Source organism: Leptonychotes weddellii, chromosome 1 (genome assembly GCF_054177405.1).
Source record: "Leptonychotes weddellii isolate Sample4059 chromosome 1, ASM5417740v2, whole genome shotgun sequence".
NCBI lineage: Eukaryota > Metazoa > Chordata > Mammalia > Carnivora > Phocidae > Leptonychotes > Leptonychotes weddellii.
The window spans coordinates 42,728,338-42,739,455 of NC_138369.1; positions in this window are offsets into that span (position 1 = coordinate 42,728,338).

Sequence of the window (11,118 nt, forward strand, 5' to 3'; positions counted from 1 at the left end):
GAAACATTTTACAATTTCTGCAAACAACCCCTGGAAAGTTTTGCCATTTACTTAAAAAAAAATAAAAATAAAAATAAATTTTTAAAAAGAATGCAGATTGAGGTGGCAGGGGTTTTTTTCAACTTGGTTAAGCAGAAAGTTCCACAATGCCTTTCCAAGCAGGGCCTGCAATCAAAATGTCATCGGTGTGCCTCCTCCTGTTCTTCCAATCTCTCAGGAAAACTGCTACTTTAAAAAAAAAAAATGGCAGAACATTTTGACATTATTTCTATGCTGCTGTCCAAAAAGGTGGCATTTGGTTAATGTCAGAATTCAGGTATTATTCACTTCAGATGCTATGATTATTTTTTTTAACTTAGGTTCTTACTTTTCTAGCTACACAGCTAAGTTTACCCCCACATACATACTCCACCTGCCAATAAAAAAGAGAGAGAGAGAAAGCCACACTTGAGTATGTAAAAAGGGAACTGAGCAGTATCTCTGGAGCCCACTCATGGGATTGAGGTTTTGGAGAGTACCAAGTTACTGTTGAAGCAGCCCTACTTTTGCCTGCTATTTGCCACTTCTCTTTTCTCAATTCCATAGGGACTCAGAGCTGGGAATTCTCTCTGCAAGAGTGCAGGCTCCTCTCCTGTTTTCCTATCAGCTGCACCACTATTTAATCAAGGGAACTAATCAACTGTGGAGTTCATAATGGATGTCAGTAACATTTCCTGTGTTATGATTGATGAATCTAACTTTGGACTCAATGCCTTTGTTCCAAATTAGATGACAATAGAATCGAGATTGATGCCATATTTTTTTAAAGCTGCATTATGTCAGCTAATAAAAGGAGTTCTCTCACAGAGATTATACCACACTGGTGGGACCAGAGATGATTTTAGGCAGAGCCTAGACTATTTTCATTCTAATAACATGTTATATTTTAACATGCATTAATGTAAACCTTCCACTTATAATGATTGATGCTGGTTTTTTTTTCATGAAAGGTGGTGATACAAATCTCCCTTTTTGTAAAAATTTAAATAAAAAATTAGTCCTCTGCACGTGTGTGTTGAATAAATAAATCTCTTCAAAAAACAAAATCACTTACTGAGTCACCCTTTTCCCATCTCTAGCTCTTTCTGCCTCTCCAATGCATGCTCTCCCTTAAAATTAAAGTTAATAAAATGCAGATTAGCCATAGACAACTCCCTCAGTCAACTGTGCTGTCTAGGGATCCAGTATCAAACAAGTGATGGAGTCCTCCCCACTGAAGCCTCTCTCCTAGCACTGGTCAACCCTGACCACTGAATCCTTAACCCACCAGGCACCTGCTTCATTTACAGTGTCTTCTTTGTTCCCTCCTACTTTCTTCTATTTTTTGATTAATCAACAATGCTTCTTTGTAATAATCTCAAAAGAACCTTTTGATAGATTACAACCATTAAAGGACTTTCTCCACAGAGAAATGCACTTGAAATGTTCATCAGGTTGAGGGGTAAGGGCAGGGGAGGGAGCTGTGGTCTGTTAGTAGTTATAATAGGAAAAATTAATAAGACTAAAAACATTCATTTCAACTCAATGGGGAAAGAGTGTTCTTTTTTAATTATTAAGTTCTTAAGACAACAAAATCATATTATTGCACTATAAAATTGAGCAAAATGCAGAAGAATCTTCTGCATAATAAGTAACCATATTATCTTGATTTTTAAAAATCTTCACTTAGCTCCTAGAAACAGTTATCTCCTGAGAATACAGAAATCTCAACAATTATCCATTTCCATAAATCCCTTTCCATTTGCTTTTCTTAAATTTCTTAGTATGCACTACAACACATTTAGGAAGGGGTCTCCATTCATGGGAGTATACATGTGAACTGATTTTATCTTTTCCAGGAATTGCCACCAGCTATCCTCTATAGAATTCTTGTTGCTCCCTGACTAGAAGTCTGATTGTGTAACTTGTTGGTCACCTATCAAAAGAGTCTCAGGTTGGTCCTTTAGGCTCAGTCCTGTTTGTTTCATCAATTTCTTATTTGCTCCCAAGCCAGCCTCTTTTCCTTTCATCCTCACTACACACTAAAATGGAGGCTCAAGATCCTGAAAAGGAAGGAGGTAGGCAGTGCCGGAAGTTTCTTTCACATTCCCACTTTCTTTGTGAATGGTGGTGAAGTGGAGAAGAAGAAAAGGAAAGAGACATCTTCTTTTATGACTACCCCATAGCTGCAATGATACTTCTCCTTGACTGGTAATAACCACTGATCTACTTCTTTGTTCCATATACTTGAGGAGTTTAAGTAGGGACTCCAATAGGTCCTTCTGATGGGAGCTTCACTCCATACCTGCCTAACAGGAAAAACCTCAACTCCTCAGCAGAACATTTAAGGTCACTCATAACCTGATTCAAAACTCTTTCCAACCTCACTACTGGTACTCCACTCCACTCCACTCCAGGGACCCTATGTCCTTTTCATAGAGAAGCTCTATGAAACTTCTGTTTGCCAAATCTGTCATGCTCTGTCCTCTGTCCAGGCTGGTCCGTTTGCTTCCCCACCCTCCAGATTTAGATTGCCCTTTCCCCTCTTCTCAGCTACCTAAATTCTTATTTATCCACCAGTCTTGAGATGCATCAGACTTTAAGGCAGGTAGGAGGCTAGGAATACTCAAGGTTCACCAAGTTCTCTGGAATTCTGAAACAGAGAACTCTATAAAATTTAGAATTAGGAGAAAACTGAAAATATCCAAGTTTATCTTTTCTAAGTCATATAGGTGGTATTTTCCCTCTGCTTTCAGTACTTTCTATAATGCTGTTATAATTCTTCCAGAACTAAAAGTCAATTTAAAAATAACAATAAGCCATATAAAAAAAGCTATCAGGAAAACATTTAAAATTTCTCTCACAAGTGCTGTCATTACTCCCACATAAATGATGCTGTTTTCTTAAAACAAATAAATTAATAAAATGATCCAACAAAATAAAAACCCTAATTGTTTCACAAATGTTACTTCCTTGAGAAAATACACACACATACACACACACACACAGTGGAATTCCATCAAGATGGCTTTTATATGTTGTCTCACATATAGTCCTCAAAGTGATGCTTCACATCAAAAACAACAAAATACAATAATCAGATGATGTTAATTAAAACACCATATTCTCTGTGCCAACAAATAAAGCAGTAGAAAAGATTCTAAATTTATATCTATAAATCAATGATCTTTTTATACGAGGGGATTTATCATTGGTTATCTGAAATAGAAGTTATTTATCTCCTCTCATCTCTCCAAAATAAACCATATATACAGAAATAACCTAAAAGTTTAGGAGGAATATTCGCTTTAACTGAGTAAAACCCTTCTATTTCTTTTCTGAAATGACCTTTGTTTAAGGTTCCATTATGATTGTATTCAAAAGAAGAGATACAAAGTGAAAATTTGTAGAGAGGGAAAACTGAATGGGAAGAAATCAGAGAGGGAGACAAACCATGAGAGACTCTTGACTCTGGGAAACAAACTGAGGGTTGTGGAAGGGGAGGTGGGTGGGGGGATGGGGTAATTGGGTGATGGGCATTAAGGAGGCATGTGATGTGATGAGCACTGGATGTTACACGCAACTAATAGATCATTGAACACTACATCAAAAGCTAATGATGTACTATATGTTGGCTAATTGAATTTAAATTTTAAAAATTAAACATTTAAAAAAATTTTTTTAATTAAAAAAAAGAAAGTGAAAACACTCATTCAAAAAGAGAAAAGAAGAGAAAAAGGAAAAGGAAAGAAAAGAAAAGAAAAGAAAATTAGTTTGGGCTTTTTCCTTCCTTGGAAGCTTTGTCCTGTGAAAGTCAGTGTATGGAGCGGGTAACGGATTGTCTTCCCCCCGTTAGACCTCCACCAATGTGGGAATCCAGGTCCCAAGCAGGGCAGATCTGGGCGTGTAAAACTAGACAACTCTCTGCACTCTGGCCCTCAGGTTTTCCCTGCCGTGCAACTGGGAAACACAGAACAGTTTCTTCCATCAAGGCCAAAAGCACCATAGATTTTTTTTTTAATTTAGTTTAAAATTCAATTTTGCAACTTGAAGCGAAGAGAGTCTGTACGGAAACATGATAGGTGGGTGGTGGATCTATATGAAGCAGGTGAATGATATAAAATAAACACTGGCTATCGCCAGCCTCTAGAAAATGACATTACAGATTTTTTTACCACCATCCAGGTGTAGATGTGGTCATATGGGCCTGCACGTGGACAAGGTCACAGAGTAGGAGTTCAAAATCTTTTGTAAGACACTGTACCTAGAATTGTTGGGTTCTCCTCCATTCTAGAGAAATGTTATATCTAATCTCTTGAAACTAAATCTGTTCACAAATTTCTGATGCTGGTAAGTGACGGCTACAAAAAAACAAAAGAACAGAAAAAGTCATTCCTCAGAAGGGAATGTTGAGGACATTGAGGCAACGTTAGAGACTGAGAGCCTCTGGTGCAGAGTAGAAGTCCCAGCTCTGACAACTAAATGGGTTAGTTAATGGGGGGAAAGCACAGCTTCCATCAACCTCAATTCTTCAATTGTAAAGTGGGATGAGAATTGGGAGGGAGTTGAAACTTTTAAAACTAGTTAAGAAATCTTTGCTCCAGTGAAATCTTATGCAAGACCCCACAATATAGATGGATAAAAAATACACTAGTCCATTTGAAGATAAGAGATGGGGCAGAGGCCCATCCATCATGGGGAAACCCTGGAGATTTAAGGGCCATGGTTTGAAATCACCTGCACTATGGCAGATGACTTCTCACAATATTTCCAGCCCCAGGGCGCCTGGGTGGCTCAGTCGTTAAGCATCTGTCTTCGGCTCAGGTCGTGATCCCAGGGTCCTGGGATCGAGTCCCACATCGGGCTCCCTGCTCAGCGGGAAGCCTGCTTCTCCCTCACCCACTCCCCCTGCTTGTGTTCCTGCTCTCGCTATGTCTCTCTCTGTCAAATAAATAAATAAATAAATAAATCTTTAAAAAAAAAAAAAAACAATATTTCCAGCCCCAACACTCAAAATCAGGGCTCTGCAAACTACAGCCCACAAGCTAAATGTAGCCCACTGCCTGCTTTGATTAAAAACAAAACAAAACAGGGGCACCTGAGTGGCTCAGTTGGTTAAGCGTCTGCCTTCGGCTCAGGTCATGATCCTGGGGTCCTGGGATCAAGTCCCGCATCGGGCTCCTTGCTCCACGGGAAGCCTGCTTCTCCCTCTCCCACTCCCCCTGCTTGTGTTCCCTCTCTGACTGTGTCTCTCTCTGTCAAAAAAATAAATAAAATCTTAAAAAACAAAACAAAAAACACCTTTTATTGGAACACAACAATGCCATTTGTTTCAGTATTATCTATAGGTATTTTCATGCTGCAAGGACAGAGTTGAGTACCTGTGACAAAGCCTAAAATACTCACTTTATACCCCTCAACAGAAAAAGTTTGACAATCCCTACTCTAAATACTTTCAGCTTGGTACTTGGCACACAGTAATCAATCAATCCTTCCCATTGCCCCATTCTCTACTGCCAAGTTGCAGGTTGGAACACTTCCCCAGTAAAAAGCCAATCTAAAAGTATTACATGGACAAAGGAATAGAATATGGCAGATGGAGTTTCAAATAATGTCAATCAGTCATCATTCTGACCATGCAATTGATAAATAAAGTAATGGTGTCACTTCCTTTCTCATTGAGTACCGTCCCAATCCAGGGACCCTCAGAAAAAGAAATAGGAATCTTAGGTGACTCCTGTCCCAAACTACTCACTGAATGAGAAGTGGGAACATCTACAAAGAAAAAAAACAGTTGCATTAGATCATTTAGTCAATAAAAACAAACAATATATTAATAGTCTGGTTATTTGAAAGCAAAACTGGGAAGACACCAAGAAGATACAAAACCAAATTAAACATTAGTGATACCAGCAGCCCAGATCAGAGAGCTCTTAATAAAGTGAATAGTATTTACATTTCAACTTGGTCTTCAGTACTGTATGTGGGATATTCTAATCCTTCACTCAAACGTGAAAAACACTGGCTTTGGCCAGTTAATTATTGGATTGTCATAACCCATTTCATGCGCACCCATATTTTTTTTAAATAAGCTGATTTTGTTAGTGCTTTTATTTTGTAATTACAGTCTGCTGACAAGTCACTTGACAATGGAATACTGAGAGACAGGAAAAAAAATCCCCAATGTATAAAGACTTCAAATGTTTTTTTTTTTAATGTTGTTTTTTTTTTTTTAAAGATTTTATTTATTAATTTGACAGAGAGTGACATAGCGAGAGCAGGAACACAAGCAGGGGGAGTGGGAGAGGGAGAAGCAGGCTTCCCGCAGAGCAGGGAGCCCAATGTGGGACTCGATCCCAGGACCCTGGGATCATGACCTGAGCCGAAGGCAGACACTTAACGACTGAGCCACCCAGGCACCCAAGACTTCAAATGTTTTAACATCTAGTCTCACATACAGTTTTAAAACATTGAGGGGAGGGATGTTAAACTGCCATTCTAATGCCATATATGGTTATCGAGAGCCCTAAGGGAATATATATCTTCTTTTTTATATATAACTTCCTTTAAACGTGTATGCAGAATTAACAACCCTATCTTAGATGCATGTCAATGAATCCTGGGATTAGCTCTCTATTCAGGCTGATTAGTAGTTATTTTTGAACTCCTATAATTATCAGGATGACTAATTTAATGAATACCATGACCAGTGTTCACACCCCTCATAGCAGGGTGTATAATGGGGCTTGCTCAGAATAAGGAAGGGGTGACTTCACAGCCTCTTTACAAATACATTAATTTTTTTTTTTGCCCAATTCTGTCTTGGTCATATTTCATGAGCCAAAAATGATATGTTGCTCACTCCTCTGGGTCCACACAACCACACCTGTGAGCATCTATTACATCATCATGTCATCAAGTATGAGCTCATCATGGTATCAGCTGCTTACCATGGCCACCCTACTGGACTGTAAACCCTGTTGGGGGCTAGGAGAAAGTCATATTTATCTATGAGTTTCGTATCCCTAACATAACATGTGGTACCTTTTAAAATCTCTTCAGTAAATGTTTATTAACTTACACATGGCTCTGCTGGTATGACAAAGCCCATCCAAGTTAAGCACAATGCCACCAAGCTGTGAAGTCCAAAAAGGCACAAACCATATTTCTGTTCTACATATCATCAATGCCTATCATCAACAAGACCTCACACAAGGTAGCCACTGAATGAAATGTTTGTGGAAAGAAGGAAGGATTTTCACCAGGAGGTGAAAAACCCATTTGTTGATATGAAAACACAACTTCCACCAAATATGTTGTGGATCTAAATCAGAAGTTGACAATTTCTTTTTTTCTGCAAAGGACAAATGGTAAATATTTTAGGCTTACAGGTTTTACTGTTCCTGTTGCAACAACTCAATTCTCCTATAGTAGCATGAAAGCAGTCAGAAACATTATGTAAACAAATGACTGTGACTGTGTTCCAATAAAACTTTATTCATAAAATCAAGTGGTGGGCCCGATTTTCTTGCCAGCCTTAGTTTGCTAACTCCAGAGATGAGAAAGGCAAAACAATAAGGCTTCTATAAGATAATACAGAAAAGTATCCATAAGACCTCAGCATATGGAAAGAGCCTTAAAAATATAAAAAAAAGCAGTTACCCTTATGGAAAAAATTATAGGTCAACTGTATTAGAATTCCAAATAATGGAATACTATGCAGATATAAAACTAGCAAACTGTTGCTACCAACACAACATGAAAACCTTCCCAACATAATGTTGAACAAAAGAAGCAGCATACAAATGTTCACATAAAGACATCATCAACGAAGGGAAAAAGTAAGTTACAGGGTGAGAAAGAAATTTGTCACTTACATAACTAACAAAGGCCCTAAAAGTGTTGTGGAACCAATTCCAGTGTATGTTTTTTTGCCCACCCCAACAAGCAATTCCCCAACACCACCTGGGTGTCCTACAATTCAACTCAATTCTGACACCACCTACCCAGAGAAAGCATCAGACTCCAGAGGTTAAGGACTCAGTCCTCCAAGACTGCTCCTACCCCCTCCCTTTTGCCTTCAGACCCAGCTGCAAGCTCAGGTTTTCAGCTGTGCTTCTGACCAACTGGTTATATCAGGTTTCCACCACCTCCTCCTCAGGTTCAATTAATTTGCTAGAGTGGTTCACAGGACTCAGAGGAACATTTCACTTCCTAGATCACCAGTTTGTTACAAAAGAATGAAACTCAGGAAGGGCTGGTTGGAAGAGTTACATAGGGCAAGGTGAGAAGAGATGGGGCAGAGACAGCTTCCATGCCCTCTCCAGGCACACCACTCTCCCCGAATCTCCATCCGTTCACCAACCTGGAAGCTCTCTGAAACATGTCCTTTCAGGTTTTTATGGAGGCTTCTTTACATAGCTGATTGATTAAATCAGGAGCAAGTAGCATTTGATTCAACCTCCAGCCCCTCTCCCGTCCCAAGAGGTCAAGGAAGGAGTGGGACTCAAAGTTCTAGCCTTGTAATCATAACTTTGGGTCCTCTGGCAAGTAGCCCCCACCCATCTAAAGAGTGGTTCATTAACATAAAGGCACCTTTGGGATGCCTGGGTGGCTCAGTCGTTAAGCGTCTGCCTTCAGCTCAGGTCATGATCCCAGAGTCCTGAGATCGAGTCCCGCATCAGGGAGCCTGCTTTTCCCTCTGCCTCTGCCCCTCGCCCTGCTTGTGCACTCTCTCTTTCTCTCTCTCTCTGAAAAATAAATAAATAAATCTTTAAAGAAAAAAAAAGGCAACTTTACTGCTCTCAACACTTAGAAAATTCCACAAATTGAAGGAGCTCTGTGCCAGAAACAGGGACAAAGACCCAATATATATTTCTTATTACAAATCATAATATCACAACCCATGATACATAAAGAACCCCTACATATCAATAAGGGAAAGACAAGTGAAACAGAAAAGTAGAAGAGGGCAAGAATAAGCATTTCACAAAAAAAGTATGTTCAAATGGCCAATAAACATGAAAATAAAACCAACTTCATTAGGAAATCCAGAAAATACAAGTCAAAACTACAGTGATGTACCACTCCATGCCCATTACAGCAGCAGTCCAAGATGGCAGCTGACCTCACTTCCTCCCACGGACACACTTAAACTACAGCCACATACGAAACAATTTCCTCTTAAAAAGACCCCAAAACCAGCCAGACAGCTCCTTCCCACCAGGTAAAAAGGAGAAGGCCCACATGGAAGCAGGTAAGAAAGGCTGGTACACAATCTCACCATAAAGCACCCCCCCTCCAGTTTGCAGCCAACCACAGTCGGGAGGGAGCTCACACACCTGGAACCTCTCCCAGTGAGTGTAGAGTTTGTACCCCGCATTGGGCACCCCCAACTTTTAGTACTTGCACCTGAGAGACAAGGCCTCCAAACATCTGACTGAAAAGTAAAAGGGTTCATGTCCGCACAAAGACACACAAGGGCTGGAGCAGAGAAACTGCTCTTAAAGGGCTGGAGCAGACTCACCTGCCCCCAGGGCCCAGCGGGGAAGCATTCATTTGAAAAGTGCCCAGACTGCGGTGGAAGAGATTCATTGGCTCATCTGAAAGCATCAGCCTGAGGGGCAGTGTAGGGCCCAGGCTGGTGCAGCCATTTTTACACCCTCCCTCTACCTGGCGAAAGCCAGCAGGCCCTTGGTTTCCCCCCCACCTCCACCTCTGGACTTTTTTTTTTCCTCCTTGCAGGCCATCTTTACCCTCCAATCAGTGGGTGCCACCTTCATGCTCTCCCTCAACTCCGCCCCACAGCACCGGTATCTCCCGGAGGTGAGCTTTACACACACCTGGTGCCTGGTTTGTCGGCTGTGGTCCAGGGAAGGCCCCTTCACAGCCTGGCCCTGGAGGCCAGGGTGGCTTGCGTTCCTGGTCCCATGGGACAATACAATTAGAGAGGCAGTTCCTGGCAGGCTCCCACCCCAGCGCAAGGCACAGACCTCGGACTAAAATACTCTCCCAGGCTTTCTGGGAAGGAGGCCTATTTGCTGGTGCAGGGGCTTTGGCCTGAAGGGCAGGATTCGGGTGGGACACACATCTAGAGGCCTACAGGGTGCTCCCAGGGAAGGGAGGCAGGTGGACACAATCCTTGTGCTCTCTCTCTGCCTCGCTCCAGCTCCCGGGTATCCCCCAGAAAGGAGCTTATGCCCTTGACTAGGGCCCTGATTTTTGCAGCTGCTGCCTGGACACCTCTATATCCGAGGGCTCCGCTGGCCTGTGGGGCTTATACTGGTGCTTGCGGGTCCCACGGGACCATAATCAATGGAATAGGAGTTCTTAAACAGCTATCCCCAGGGCACAGCAAGAAGCTACCGACCCAGGAGCAGGGAGTTTCTGTGAAAGAGGCCTATGAGCTGATTTTCATAGCTGCAGCCTGAGAGGCAGGCTTCTGTAATTAAACACACATGTAGGGGCTGGTTATAAACCTTTCCAGAAACCTCAGCAGGCAGCCACTACTCAAGCTCTCCCTCTGCTGTGCTCCAGAGCTCCAGTATTTATCTCTTGGAGGACAGCTCTGACACGTGTCTGGTGCCCCAGTTCCCGCAGCTGCTGCCCAGGGGACACCCCCTGTATACCTGGCTCTGGTGTCAGGGAGTCTTGTGTTCCTGGGTCCCCTGACACTTGTTAACCTTAAAAATAAAAACTGCCAGGGGCGCCTGGGTGGCTCAGTCGTTAAGCGTCTGCCTTCGGCTCAGGTCATGATCCCGGGGTCCTGGGATCGAGCCCCGCATCGGGCTCCCTGCTCGGCGGGAAGCCTGCTTCTCCCTCTCCCACTCCTCCTGCTTGTGTTCCCTGTCTGGCTATCTCTCTCTCTGTCAAATAAATAAAATCTTTTTAATAAATAAATAAATAAATAAAATAATAAAAAAATAAAACAAGTGTCACAATCACATAATGTTGTGTTGAAAGTGTTAACGGCTTCTGGGGCGCCTGGGTGGCTCAGTCGTTAAGCGTCTGCCTTCGGCTCAGGTCATGATCCCGGGGTCCTGGGATTGAGTCCCCACATCGGGCTCCCTGCTCCGCGGGAAGCCTGCTTCTCCCTCTCCC